Here is a 15,657-nt window from a genome sequence, read left to right on the forward strand (position 1 = left end):
ACGATCAGCCGCTGGCCCTAAGGTTATCCGTGGTCTTTTACCCCGGAGCACAATAGATGCGCTGACACAATGGCGTTCAAAGCAAAACGCTGGGTGGGGCAAAACGCGCCTGGGAAGACACAGAAACTAGAATACCACATACGACAAGACTTTTGCCGGACCCTGTATATTCACTCCGTGATTTGCAACAACCGGCTGATGGTTCAGGGATACCTTTCTCGGGCTGAGCGTGAGGATTAGGCGTAACGACAACACCATGTACCTAAGCTTCTTTTTTTGGGGGGGGCAAAGCGTTGATTGGGTAAATTTATTGGGTGTCTCAATAGGACTCGGGGACTCAGTTTTTAATTGAATCGCTGTCGAATCATTGCGTCAGGGCTGGTCGGAATGACGAATTATGTTGCGCGATGGAAAGGCTTGTTGCGCGGGTGTGTAGATTTGGGTAACAGATAGCGCGATGCTTTTTTTTTTAATCGAAGCGAGGGTGCGTCTGGTAAATCATGAGGTTTGCGCTTGAATTTGGTTTATTTTACTCCGAGGTGTATTGCGTGAATAAAACCCTGAAAGTTTAGCGGCATGCGTGTAAGAAAGATCAGGAGTGATGCCAAGGGCGATAAGGGCGACATTTACCTAACGGGCGTGAATACCTAGCCAAAACTGAGCGAGTACGGGGAAACATCGAAATGGACCACCTCTTGACAATTTGTCTTATACTCCGATCTCTCTCGCTCTCGCTCTCTCTCTCTCTCTCTCTCTCTCTCTCTCTCTCTCGCTCTCGCTCTCTCTCGCTCTCGCTCTCGCTCTCGCTCTCGCTCTCGCTCTCGCTCTCGCTCTCGCTCTCGCTCTCTCTCTCTCTCTCTCTCTATCTCTCTCTCTCTCTCTCTCTCTCTCTCTCTCTCTCTCTCTCTCTCTCTCTCTCTCCCTCTCTCCCACTCTCTCTCTCTCACTCTCTCTCCCTCTCTCACTCCCTCTCTCCCACTCTCTCTCCCTCTCTCCCACTCTCTCCCTTTCTCTCTCTCTCTCTCTCTCTCTCTCTCTCTCTCTCTCTCTCTGTCTCTGTCTCTCTCTCTCTCCCTCTCTAGGTGGTATTCACTATCTTGCCCCCAATGATTGTGCCATATATCGACGCGACTAGCCTAAACCATACTATACAACTCAGTAAGTTAGAGACCTAGACAATTCAACTAGCCGGAGAGAGGCTGGTTCGAGCCAGCCAGGCTGGTTCGTGCCTGTTTTGACTCTGCCGACGCCGTCGATCACTGCGAGATGGAAAATGAGTATTCCGTGACTCGATGAATTCTACTGCGTATTCCCATGAAGTATAGCAAAGGCACCGAGCGGCTAGCCGTCCGTGTCGACCGGACTTTGAAGGGCTAGGGCTAATATGTAAGAGTGTAAGAGCGATAAACGAGGGCAAGGTTGCCGAGTTATAGGTAGCGGAGTGGCTCCGCCGAGGTGTTCAGAAGAAACACAGAGTTTTAGTTTCGCGGAGTGGCTTCGCCGAAAGTATTAGCATTTAGGAACTTATCCCTCAACTGAAGCACCAGCCGGACCACCCACAGCAACCGAGTCGACAGACCGGCAGGGGTGTGTACAACCGTTGTTTCCTTTGAGCATGGGCGAAATTGTCCGCGCTGTGGCAGTGCGCGCGCGAGCGAGAGAGAGGTGGTCGATGGAAATGTATGCACTGTGGCAGTGCACGTGATTGAAGAGCAGGAAGTGGCCGGGAAGGCGTGAGAAACGTAGCTTCAACGGAAGAGAGTAATAACGTAACATGGGGTCAGAAGGACACCCAGTGCCAATTTGCTTAGGAATCTTCAGGGATTTAAAGGGGTCAACACCTCCTTGTACGCACATAAGTATCAACCAGGGCATAAACTCACCTCGGGATATAACTATGCCAATTCAGCGCCACTGGAGGGATTAGATGGAAACGGGAGGGTCGGTTTGTCTAGCCGAATGTTCTTCGTAGATGTATGCATGACCGAATCAATGACGCGTGTGCCGGTGAAAGGGAGTAATGAATGGCTATATTAAGGACCAGTGGGACCTAGACACTCACGCTCGAATTGCATAAATTTCTCGGATGGGATAGAGCCCTTGGCATCGAACGGATACGAAATGGGAACATGGGAAGGCCTTGCCCTGGGGTTTAAAGCCAAGCAATTCCATCAGCCGGTTACAAATCCCATCCCTTCCAAATTGAACCCATTCCTCCCCGAGCAGTGAAGACTATATGTTGTAAGGAAATTGCAAGCCTCTCAAATAAATTTGTACTGCACGACGACGGAGCCAGTGCCGAGTGGGAAATCAGACAGGCGTGAAAGAGGAGACGATACACCTGCCCACCCAGTGTCGTCTTCCGAGGCGGACGATTACACTCCGTAACAGCCACCCGTCACTCACAGGCACATGTGCACCGCCACGCCGCCCAGCAGCACCGTTACATTGGCCCAGAACCGGTCGTCGGGACAGTTAGGGACTTAGGAGAGCTCCAATGGCGCCTCGTCACTGAAAAAGATTCATCTCTAGTCCTGAATGGTCCAGATTCGGTGGGTCTTGGAGAAATTCAGCTGCCTCACCTCTGGACCAGGGTAAGCTAGGAATGCATCCTGAGGTTGAGTGGCTTCAGCTTCAGGGTTAGGTCTTCAGATACCGGTGGATGGCGGATTTAGATGCCGGGTGCCCTGGTCCAGGTGCCCATGGTGCCGAAACCGGTAAAATTAAATCCGTTAAGGACTCAGGAGGGACAACATAACAGGCCGCACCAACCGCGCATCAATTTCGGGACACCCTGTAATCGCTCGCTCCCTTCCTTCCCTCCCCTCCCCTCTCCTCTCCTCCCGTCTCCTCCCCTCCCCTCCCCTCTCCTCTCCTCCCGTCTCCTCCCCTCCCCTCCCCTCCACTCCCCTCCCCTCCACTCCCCTCCCTTCCTATCCCCCCTCCCCTCATCCCTCCTCTCCTCCCTTCCCCTCCCCTCACATCCCCTCTTGGTTACTTGAAAAAGTGCAGTCTTCTCTGCCCGCGCTGTAGAGGCATATCTGCCTCGCAGATACGTAGCTGATACGCTCTCGGTAGGTAGTTTAAAAAGTAAGTAGATAATAGATGCTTCCCCACCCCGCTCCACCCCGCTCCGAACCTACCCTTCCCCTATCCCCCTAACCCTCCCTCCCTGATTTCATCCATCTTCCCTCCCCTTCCGTCACTTCCACCTTCTGACTCTCGCTCACTAACCCAATCATATACTCGCTTGCCTCTGCCCATCTGTCTCTCTCCTTCCCCTCCCGGTCTCCTTTATGCACTTCTTCGCTCTCTTCCTCCCTCCCCTGCCACATACTCCCTTCCTTTCCCTCCCCTCCAATCTCATATTGGTATTTGAAAAAGTACTGGCTTCTTAGCCCGCGCCGCAGATACATATACTTTTTTAAGTCCCAGTTACTGAAGCTGTATATTAAGGCTCGCTCTCGTTAGGTAGCTTAAACAGTAAGCACTGGGTGCTTCCCGCCCACGTCCGACACTAATACTCGGACATGATCGATAATTTTTCAATATTTGTGGAATTCTCTAACCAACCTTTCTCAAATCTGAGTGCCTTACCTCGTCAAGCTCCGCTCCTCTCTCAGTCTCCCTTTCTACCCGCAAACCCCTATCCCTGCCCCGACCCCCCCCCCCCCCCCCCCCCCCCCACACACACCCTTCTTCTCCGTCCCGCCACTTATGATCGGTAATGTTTTCAATGCTAAAGATGACCCAAATCATCTGTCACACAGGGTGACCCAAAATCTATCACACCCTCCTACAACCCTCATTTTGCAATCTACGGCGTAATATCAATATAATTTCGGCGTTACTTGCTCCTTGAGACCATATTGGCTAAATTCTAGTCACGTGACCTTCGAATTTTTGTGACCCTGACCGGTCAAGGGGTGTACAGAGGTTATTTTCGGGGCAGTACCCAGCGCCAGCGGACCAGGTGTCCGGGATGGCAAAACTGCACAGCAAATCGTCCCGCAACGGGGCAGTCGGCATAGTTGCCGGCGGCATGACCCACAGCCAGGTCGCCGAGGCACTGGGCATGACTTCCCGCACGATTTGGCGCTGGTTGTCACGCTACAGAAGCGGATAGACGCTTCAGAACAAGCTAGGTCGCGGTATGAAGACTTCCGCTAGTCGGGTGGCGCAGATCGTCATTGCGAAGTGTGGAGCTTAAGACGGGCAAATCTAAAAGGGAACTGGCAAGGAGGCTGACTGCCAACGAACATCCAGTCTTTAAGTCGACAATCCATCGGTAACCGAAGTTGTCTTCTAGTTGAAGCCCACCAAGCCACGTCTCCAGCTGAAAACTTCTTCTGAACATGTCCAGGGTCATCTTTCAACAGCTCGGCGCCCCGGCTCATCGAGCTAAAACGACCTAGGACTGGTGCAGATCGAACTTTCCGGCATTCTGAGAGAAGGACAAATTGCCGGGGAGTTGCCACGACCTATCGCCAATAGAAAATCTTAGGGCGAACGTCCGGTAAGAGGTACACAAAATGGCACAATGAAAACCTGAAAGCACGCTGACCAGGAGCGTGGGATCTGTCTGGTCCAAGATCAGTCTACAGAAGCTGGACATGCTGATGTCTGATTTCCCGGACCGTATGCTTAACCGTATCAGGGAGAAGGTGGGATACAAATGTAAGAAAAGTGCAACTCTCATGTTTATTATTTTCATGCATTTGACCATAGGCGTCGCCAGAGATTGTCGGTTGGGGGGGCAAAATAAGCTTTTGTGTCAAAACTTGCCTTTCCCCAGTCTTTACTCACTCGTTTTACATATCATTCGACGCGCAATGGTGCGAGGAATCCGATGAAGACAAAGGTTTCCTTCTAGCTATGACATGTAATTTTTTACAGAAAAATTCGAAATTTTGAAATTTCATAACAAAACGACTGGTAGAATTATAGTGGCTGCGATTGCCGACGCACTGCAGAGGGCCCCTGTGCAGACGCTCGACGCTCATGATCATTACCCATTAAGAGGTGAAAAACGCTCCATTTAATCGGATCACCCTGCTAGAACCTCCATTCACGCATGCATGCAGAGGTTTTACGTGAAATGCATAGGACTTATCCCAGCCGCCGATCGTAGCTAAGTTGGGCATTCGGCGGAGAGTGAATGTCGGGAGTGTGAATCGGAATTCGGAAGTAATTCATCTTTGCTTCAGTGAGATGAAGTGTTTTGTTCACTCGAGTGTGAACAAAAGTTTCTCGTTTTTCGTGTGAAGGGAAGCGCTGCAAACGCGAACAAAAACTGTTAAACGGAACCAAAAGTAACGCACGGCATAGCGGCAAGGGATCCCCTAGAGATAGGTTTGTGACTTCCAGGCCATTTCAGGCCACTCAGGGTCAGTGCTGACTCTCAGAAGCCTGCTTAGGATCCCGGAGATCGACGTGGGTCACCTCAAATATTTACGTGTACGTGGTGCTTTAGGGCTTTCCGAGCCCAAGGTGGGGCCCTCAGAAGCAGTGTGGGCGGCGGGCGCTAAGAGACTAGGCCCAGGGTGAGCCTGGAGCCCTCGGATAGCAGTGTGAACCCTCGGGGTCTGTGTCGAATCCCTAAGGACCCTACGTAGGGACATAATAAACATGTGTTGCGGACCTCAGAGGGACACGTGGGCTGTGACCCCTCAGATGCCGGCTTGGGGTTGGCAAAGTCTGTCGCCTCAAAAATTTGGCTGAACTATCAGAGGCCAGTTAACCCGCGCGGGGCTGGGGTCTCCAGCCGAACGCGCGGGGCTGGGGGGGGGGGTAAATTTTACCCCCCCTGTTATCTCCCGAACTAATGGTCCGATTTGGAAAATTCAAACGCCAATCGAAAGCTCTCATCACGAACTACTAAAAACATGTACTTAATTTAAAGTTTGAGGTCAAGGTCAAGGTCAGGTCAAGGGTAAAAATTGCAAGTTTCTACAGTATCGGCCTTGCACCGTAGTTGCCGAAGAATGGAGTCATGGACTGAGACTGATCACCCAAAACGTGTTCTTAGGCTACCAAGACAATATTCGTTGCATACAATATCATTCAGAGGTCAAGGTCAAGGTCAGGTCAGGTCAGGTCACCAAAAAACAAAATATAGAAAAGGGCATGTGCGACACAAGTTTTATGGGTCATTTTAGTCATAGAATTCAATAGGCACACTCAATAAGTGATATGGACCACCTCTGGATGAATTTCAGGTCGAGGTCAGGTCAAGGTCAGGTCAAGTGAGGTCAAATTTTGAAGTTGGTTGTTAAGGCCTAAAAAGGTGTCTATCTGATGCAGTTTTTCACGGCGAATCGAATGGTGCTATTTTTGTTTCCGTACGAGGTCTAGAACTTCCAACAAAGTCATTTTTCAAAAATTTTGTGTGTCGTGACGTCATAAAATTTTGAATAACTCCCACATTTTTGAACCGATTCTTCTAAAATTTGGTATGTAGGTGCACATAGACCACTTCTCTGACATATATTCCGGTTTTTTCGATAGACTCAAAATTTTGGATTTTATAATGATTTTCCCAAAAAAGTCAGTTTTTTGAAAAAATTTAGGCCAAAATCCAAAATTTTCAAAAAACCGAGATAGCCATTTGATAGACAAAGTAAAATTACGTATAACCTTTTTTGTTACGTCTTGATTCCTTTAAAAATGAAGATGTTAGCGGCGTTTGAACTTTTGCCGTTTTTGAGGCGAAAATGGCGAACATGACGTCACTAAAACGTCAATTTCTCAAAAATTTTCCGACGGATTTCGCTCAAATTTTCAGGAAACGTGTCAAATTGATGTAAGAAAAGGTACTGAAAGTTTGGCGGCGCTGCGCGCCGCCGTTTTTGAGATATCGCAGAAATTCGCGAGGGGGGGTAAAATTTACCCCCCCCAGCCCCGCGCGGGTTAAGGTTCTCAGAAATGTTCGAAGGCTCAAAGATCCCTGTATGGGCCCTCAGAGAACATGAACACCAGTGGGACTTTCAGAGGCCGGTTTGGGCCCTCTGAAAGCTTCTTTAGGGCTCACTGGAGCTCCTTAGGATCCTTTGTTTAAAGCAAGCTCATGAGCCCTGCGACACTTGTACGGTAGGTACTTGAGCCTGCCGCAGACATTTGACAAGTTGAGAAAGGCCCCGAAGATTTCGTTTCACGCTTTGAACGAAAATTGTGTCAGCACTCCAAAACTTATGAAAATCAGCTGTAAAATGTAATAAAGAACGAACTAGGAACATGTAATGAATCACAGCATTAACATTTCCGAGTCTGGACTCGGAGTCTTGAAGATTTTGGCGACTGCGAGTCAGACTCTGGTTTGAACTGCACGCTCAAACCGAGTCTGACCTCACAGGCATTCTCAGAAAGGTACCCCCATTTTTTCCCGACTCCAAAATCTCATCGGATCTGTATCGATGTCAGGGGGTGCCCGGTCCGAGGATGGGGGGCAAGCTGCCCCGCTTGCCCCCCCCCCCGTGGCGACGCTAATGCATTTGACGCTGGAAAGGTGTGACATTATTTTTCGGATACCCTGTAATGCTTGCTCTGCCTCTGTCTCCGTCAGATATGTGCATAGATTCGGGAAAATGGATCTGAGATCCGATCCCATGGATCTAGATGTGACCCAGCAGTTTTGTCGAGAGATCCCCCTGCCTCCATCCTTTTTCCCTCCCTCCCTCACTTTCACTCTCTGACATTCGCTCACTGACCCAATCCCCTTAGGGCCCTTACCCCTCCCCATCTGTCTCCCTCCCCTCCCCACTGACCCAATCATATAATGCTTTAAACCTCCCCATCTGTCTCTCTCCCTCCCCTCCCCGTCTCCTTTTTCACATTTCATCACTCGCTCCCTCCCTCCCTTTCCCTCCCCTCCCTTCTAATCCCCTTCCTCCACTTATCCCCTCCCTCTCCCCCCCTTATCCTCCCCTCATATCCCCTCTTGGTACTTGAAAAGTACGGACTTCTGGTCCCGCGCCGTAGATGCATATCTGCATCACAGATACGTATCTGATTCGCTCGCGGTAGGTAGTATAAAAAGCAAGTAGATAATGGATGCTTCCCCGCCACGCTCCGCCCCGCTCTGCACCTACCCTTCCTGTTTTTCCATAACCCTCCCTCCCTGCTTTCACCCCTCTTCCCTCCTCTACCCACCCTTCCTATCCCCTCCCTCCCCTCATCCCCTCTCGCTCCTCACTTCTCCTCCCCTCACATCCCCTCTTGGTTCTTGAAAAGTACGGACTTCTCTGCCCGCGCCGTAGATGCATATCTGCGTCTCAGATACGTATCTGATTCGCTCTCTGTAGGTAGTTTAAAAAGTAAGTAGATAATGGATGCTTCCCCGCCCCGCTCCGCCCCAACCCTTCCCGTTTTTCCCTAACCCTCCCTGCCTGCTTCCATCCTTCTTCCCTCCCCTTCCGTCCCTTCCACTCTCTGACGGTCGCTCACTGACTCAATGATAAACTCATTTATCCCTACCAATATGTCTCTCACCCTCCCCTCGCAGTCTCCTTTAGCACACTTCTTCGCTTCCTCCACCCCTCCTCTTCCCCTCCCTCCCAACTGCTCCCAGCCTTTCCCTCCTCTCCAATCCCATCTTTGTAACTATTTGAAAAAGTACTGGCTTCTTCTTCGCCCGCATCGCAGATGCATATACGTTTTTATGTCCCAGTTACTGAAGCTATATATTAACCCTCGCCCATGTAGGGGGGGGGTTGGTGCAACCCCCCCCTGAGGTTTTTCGGAAATAGTGCAAAAACGGCGGCGCGCAGCGCCGCCAAATTTTGGGTACCTTATGGGGCAAACCTTGCGCATCTTTTGATAAAACAAATTTGACCGGGTCATGTCAGGTCACGGAGTTATGACGTCACAAAGGGAACAGCCTCCGGCCGGATTTTCACAAACTGAGTGCCAACGCCCGAGGTTTCCTGCCGGTGGTACGGACATCGGTTGATGGATCGTGATGAAACTTCCCATGCATGTTGGGGCAAGTATTGGCTATCATATGGTATAAGAAACTTGACCGGGTCAGGTCAGGTCACGGAGCTATGACGTCACAAGAGGAACAGCGTCCGGTACTATTTTTGAAAAGCGCCCGAACCACTATTTTGCTAATTCTTGTCACCTCAATGGGAATATGCAGCAATATTAGCTTCTATAGGGAGCAAATGGACCTCCCAAATCCAAAAATACAATCAGATTTCAAAAATTTAAATTTTGATTTTTCGAATTCCTGCCGCCGACTGTGACCTTGCCGACTTCCGGCGCTCCCTACGCGCCATTTTTAGAGCTAGGGAAACGAAATACATACCAAACGATAGAGAATTGATCAAGGAACACGATAGTGAAGGTTTCAAGTCGATATCTCCCACCGTTTTGCCGCAATCGCCGCGGAAAATTGAAAAAAGTCTATTTTTCCGAAAATTTGACCTTTGACCGGTCAAAAGTAGGTCAAATGTTGACCTAGGACCAAAAAATATACCACCAATCGCGAGATCTCGTTGAGAGCAATCCGTTGGTTTTTTCCGCTAAGCTCTACGACGCTCCGTTTTCAAACGCCAAGGGGGGGGTCGCACCAACCCCCCCCTGCATGGGCGAAGGTGGCAGATCGCCGTTTACGGGCGAGGGTTAAGTTTCGCTCTCGGCAGGTAGTTTTAACAGTAAGTACTGGGTGCTTCCCGCCCACCTCCGACACTAGTACTCAGACATGATCGATAATATTTCAGTATTTTGTGGAATTCTGAAACCAACCTATCTCAAATATAAGCGCCATACCTCGTCAAGGTCCTCCCCCTCTCCAACTCCCCTTTCTCCCCGCAGCCCCCTATCCCGGCCCCGAACCCCCCACCCCCCCTCGCCTCCCCCGCCCCATCCCCCTACGCTCCGCCACTCATGATCGGTAATGTTTTCAGTGCTATAGGTATCATACACGGTGACCCAAAATCAATGTCATATCCTCCCACAACCTTTATTTTGCCTAATACGGCGTAATTTCAATATAATTTCGGCGTTACTTGCTCCTAGAGACCTTATTGGCTGCATTCTAGGCACGTGACCTTCGAATTTTTGTGGCCCTGACTGGTCAAGTGGTTAACGGAGGCTATTTTCGGGGCAGTAGCCAGGGCGAGCGGACCAGGTCTGATTGTTGTGCAGTTTTGTCCGCGAAAACAAAACTGCACAACAAATCGTCTTGCAACGGGGCAGTCGGCATAGTTGCCGGCGGCATGGCCCACAGCCAGGTCGCCGAGGCACTGGGCATGAGTTACTGCACGATTTGGCGCTGGTTGTCATGTGACAGAAGCGGATAGACGCCTGAGAACCAGCTAGGTCGCGACAGGAAGAATTCCGCCAGTCGGGTAACGCAGATCATTATCGCGAAGTGTGGAGCTTAAAGGGACTATCCCACCTTCTAAAATGTTGTTACAACCAGTTAAATTGTGCCCGACTTTATAGATTGGATGACCAGGAACACGGTTCTGGCATTTATTTTTCATTAAACATCTTAGGCTTCCCATATTCCAAACACAAACTTTCAAATATGTGACGTCACAGCCCAAAATTACCTCCTTCCCCAGGCCACATTACTGTCATAAAGCTGATTCTTTTTACTCTGTAGGCACCACAACAAAGTTCAGACCAAGTTTTAAGCGATTTTTCAACGAACAAACCCATTTAAATCAGAATGACTAAACGAGGTGACGTCACACTAACGGTCGCTCAATTTTGAAGATAGGGCCTTGTACAAGGCCCATTTTCAAATGAAGGGAACGAATTTCTTCAACACCAAGAGGCCGCGGGGGTTGCAACCTAGATAGATAGTGGTTTCTGAACCTTGCCGCAAACTTGGCTATCTCAACTCAAACCCCATGTTGAAGGTGGGATAGTCCCTTTAAGACGGGCAAATCCAAAAGGAAACTGGCAAGTAGGCTGACTGATAAGGGTCATCCAGTTTCCAAGTCGACAAGCCATCGGTACCCGAGGTTGTCTCTTAAGCTGAAGCCCACGAAGCCACGTCTCCAGCTGAAAACCTCTGCTGAACATGTCCAGGGCCATCTTTCAACAGGTCGGCGCCTCGGCTTATCGAGCAAAAACGACGCAGGACTGGTGCTCTTCGAACTTCCCAGCATTCTGGGAGAAGGACAAATTGCCGGGGAATAGCTCGATAGAAAATCTTAGGCCGAGCGTCCGGTAAGAGGTTAACAAAATGACTCAATGATAACCTGAAAGCACGCTGACCAGGAACGTTGGATCTGTCCGGTCCAAAATCAGTCTACAGAAGCTGGACATATTGATTTCTGATGTCCCGGACCGTATGCTTACCCGTATCAGGGAGAAGGTGGGATAGAAATGTAAGAAAAGTGCAACTCTTATGATTATTATTTTCATGCATTTGACGCTGGAAGGTGTGAAATTATTTTTAGGACACCCTCTAAGGCTCGTTCTGCCTCTGTCTCCGTCAGATATGTGTATGGATCAATTTTGTCGAGAGATCTTCCTCCATTCCTCTTACCTCCCTCCCTCACTTCCACTCTCTGACTGTCGCTCGCTGACCCAATCATATACTCACTTACCGCTCCCCATCTGTCTGTCTCCCTCCCTTCCCCGCTGACCCAATCATATAATGCTTTAAACCTCCCCATCTGTCTCTCTCCCTCCCCACCCTGTCTCCTTTATCACATTTCATCGCTCGCTCCCTCCCTCCCCTCCCCTCCCCTCTCTTCTCCTCCCCTCCCCTCCCCTCCCTTAACATCAACTCTCTCTTCCTTTTCCACCCCTCCAATCCCCTCTTGATAATTGAAAACGTACGGGCTTCTCCGCCCGCGTCGTAGAAAAATAACTGCGGTGCAGATAAATATCTGATTTGCTTTCGGTAGGTAATTTAAAAGTAAGTAGGTAATGGGTGCTTCCCTGCCCCGCTCTGTCCTGCTGCGCCCCTACCCTTCTCGTTTCTCCCTAACCCTGACTCCTACTTCCATCCTTTTCCCTCCCCTTCCCTCACCTCCACTCTCTGACTGTCGCTCACTGACTCAATGATAAACTCATTCATCCCTCCCCATCTGTCTCTCTCCCTCCCCTCCCCGTCTCCTTTATCACACTTAATCGCTCGCTCCCTCCCTCCTCTCCCCTCCTCTCTTTCCCCTCTCCTCCCCTCCCCTCCCTTCCTATCCCCTTCCTCCCCTCATCCCCTCCTATCCTCCCTTCCCCTCCCCTCACATCCTCTCTTGGTACTTGAAAAAGTGCAGTCTTCTCTGCCTGCGCCGTAGATGCATATCTGCCTCTCAGATACGTATCTGATACACTCTCGGTAGGTACTTCAAAAAGTGAGTAGATAAGAGATGCTTCTCCAACCCGCTCCACCCCGCTCCGTACCTACCTTTCCCCTTTCTCCCAAACCCTCCCTCCCTGATTTCATCCCGGTCTTCCCTCCCCTTCCCTCACTTCCACTCTCTGACTCTCGCTCACTGACCTAATCATATACTCACTTACCTCTACCCATCTGTGTCTCTCCTTCCCTCCCGATCTCCTTTATCACACTTCTTCGCTGTCTCCCTTCCTCCCCTGCCACCTACTCCCTTCCCACCTAAAACACTATTAGAATCAAATTGCTTTAGGGTAGCCTGGGGCAAGACGCCCCAGATAATTTATTTTGCTACATAACTTTTGTCCCACATCACCTGGAAGGCCAAATTTGTGCTCAATGCGTTCTTTGGACATTTTACTTTAAATTACACCCCTCAAATTCATTCACTTATGATCGGACTCCCAGCTAGGAAGTGATTTGTGAAGCAACTGCAAATAGGGCGTTTTGCCCCAACCCCAGGGCAAAACGCCCCACGGCCTGGGGCAAGAAGCCCCATACTCTAGATTAAAGATTAAACATGCTATTTGACTAAATCTTATATGAGAGGTCCGTTAGACCTTGGGAGGCACGGCACTGAAGTTAGCACCTTCCATCCTATCAGGTGTTCAGCTACGACACTATTGTATGAGCAGTTTTTTCACCTGCCTCAGAAGGCCAAATAATAAATTATTGCGATGCAAATGTTAACAAAATACTTCCTTTGCCATCCAGTTGCTGAGAAAAGTACATATAAATGCATAGAAACATGCCTTTCGCCAGCTACCGAACATTAGGAAGTGGGTAGTCCAAACAACACATGAGGTAAAACGCCCCATGGGGCTTTTTGCCCCGCGACCTACTGGGGCGTTTTACCCCATCACGTAGTTCGGTCAGAGAACAACGCCTTGCACTCCAGGAAGACATAATTTAACACGAACCAACCCGGCATTATAAGCGTTAGACAATAGTCGTTCAAAATACATAAAAGTCGTTAACCTGATGTGGACGATAAAAGAACGCCATGATGCATAATATGACAACAAAACATAAAAATCACTCCAAAAACACATTTTTGGCTATATCTCCCTAAAGCGTCATCACAATTTCTTTCCAGTCTGCTCATATAATGATCGTATAGTGCACGTTTTATAGAAGAGAGGATGTTTCCCCAGAACCTTGCCAGTTCCGAGAAACATCGGTGAGGCGTTTTACCTCGGCGGGGCGACTTGCCCCGGTCTACCCTACTAGAACAACACACCGCCCTTTGCCAGTCCTCAGAACAAACTGAAGTCGCTGGCAGAATGAGCCAGTTGCGGGTGACCACGATAATTAGCCCCTATTATCTGACATAGTAGAGCTGCCAGATTACCAATTGTTAATTCCCTGGAGGGATCTTCTGGTACTGTTAATTATAAATATAAAAGTTATTGGCGAAAATCGGGAGGAGGGGGGGGGCAGTTTCTGCCCTCCCCAAGCGGGGCGCGGGATAAGGAACAGTTTTGAATCGCTTCGATTCCTTTTTTTTTTTGCTCGGCCAGCCCACCGTGTTTTAACTCTGGCCAAAAACTGGCCAGGACGCGAAATATCGACTATTTTTTAACGTTTTCATTTGGCCACTATCGTGTTCAAAAATGATCAGAGCATCTTTAACGACGGAAAATTTTATTCCCTTAACTTTTGAAAACGTTGAAAATGTACAACAAAGTCAGACAATTCTCGAAAGCTAAACTTCGGCGAACAAACGCAGAAACAGTCGCCTTGCTTCACGTCAACATCTTCGAGCTTTGGATTGACAAAACTATATAATTTGGGTACCAAACGATAGCGCAAGCTTTTGGCTTTGTAATGAGTCATAATTTATATAATTATGATGCATATAGGTGTTACATTTATTGATTTCCGTCAGCCCTTACATTGGCACACTTTTTTCGAAAAATGTCAATGTTCTAATAGAGCTACAAAAAATTGTACGCTAGTGTACGGTCTCGGACTACCACCACACTGTGGGTCAAGGAGTTGTCTATATGTCCTCAAAATTTCAGCTGCGCCTGAGTGCGCCGGTGTTGGGGGTGAACACTTTTTTGAATGAGTCATGTCTGCTCCTGCTGAACCATGGGACGGTCGCTAGCGTGCGTCAAGGGAAAATGCTAGTACTCCTCGTTCATTCTCTCGTCTGTTGTGACGAGTTGGTGTCCCATGGAAGGTCGCCGACCTGTGTGCTACCTGCCGTACCCTGGGGCGTAATCAGCTGACGGCACGACCCCCTACGACACGTGCCAGCTGCATTTTCATGTGCCGCGAGAAGAAAACAAAGGGTCTCCGGAACCGGAGACCGGACATTGTCGGTGAATGACAGTTGTTCATTCAAAAACTGCTAGCATTCCTATGAAACATACATTTCGTAAATATCAACAGCATTATCGGTGTAATTAATTAAGTATAGTACCTATAGGTCTATAACAGGAACCTTCCACCCCATGGCTATTGCAGCAAATTCATAGATGGGCTCTGGAGCTGTATGGTCGCTACACATGCTTCCTTGATAGCTTATAAACATATTTTAGTACCTGATGAAGCGCAATTAAATATTCATTGTGCCCAGTTTAAGATGGGACTGTGAGCTGAAAGGTGACTGTATGAGACCTGCCACAGACCGCTGATCACGATGATCGGCTTTTGGTCGTCCATTACTTGTTTGCCTTCGGCAGGGTTACCATCGGCCTCTTCAGTCAGTATTACTACTTCGATGTACTTCGATGTAGGTGGTATGGTATCATTAGTGCTGTCCGCCTTTATGAAAAAGCATCAGTTTGCTGCAGTAAGCGTCAGTTAGTATGGCAATGGGGTGCTTTTACATGCACGTTGTATGCTACATAACTCACCATACAATAGGAATTGGTAAAAAGTTTTGGGATGCATTCTACCATTTCACGTCATGCGATGGCGGATCCAGTGAAGGGCATAGTGGGCATTTGCCCTCCCCATAGCTGAATAGTGTCGGCAAGACTATCCTTTTGCCGCTCCCAAAGCTGTTGGTGATGAGAAATATAATACAGCGTCGATGCCTATCTAGACGAAAAGCAGGTCTTTTTGTCACAATCATTTTGAGGGATGGAGCTGACCGCTCACTGCTCATTGTTTAGGTCGGTATGCTGATAACAGATGGAACTCCCTGAACTGCACACATGCAGATTGCAGACGTAGTGAAGCGTTGTAAAGTCACCGGCGCGGCGATGGGTTGAGGTCACCGAATGGGTCGGAAACTTTTGCCCTCTCCAAACGGATTAGCTGGATCCGCCCCTGACGTCATGTGACGTAAAACA

Source organism: Amphibalanus amphitrite, unplaced genomic scaffold, assembly GCF_019059575.1.
Source record: "Amphibalanus amphitrite isolate SeventyFive unplaced genomic scaffold, NRLGWU_Aamphi_draft 000208F_arrow, whole genome shotgun sequence".
Taxonomy (NCBI): Eukaryota; Metazoa; Arthropoda; class Thecostraca; order Balanomorpha; family Balanidae; genus Amphibalanus; species Amphibalanus amphitrite.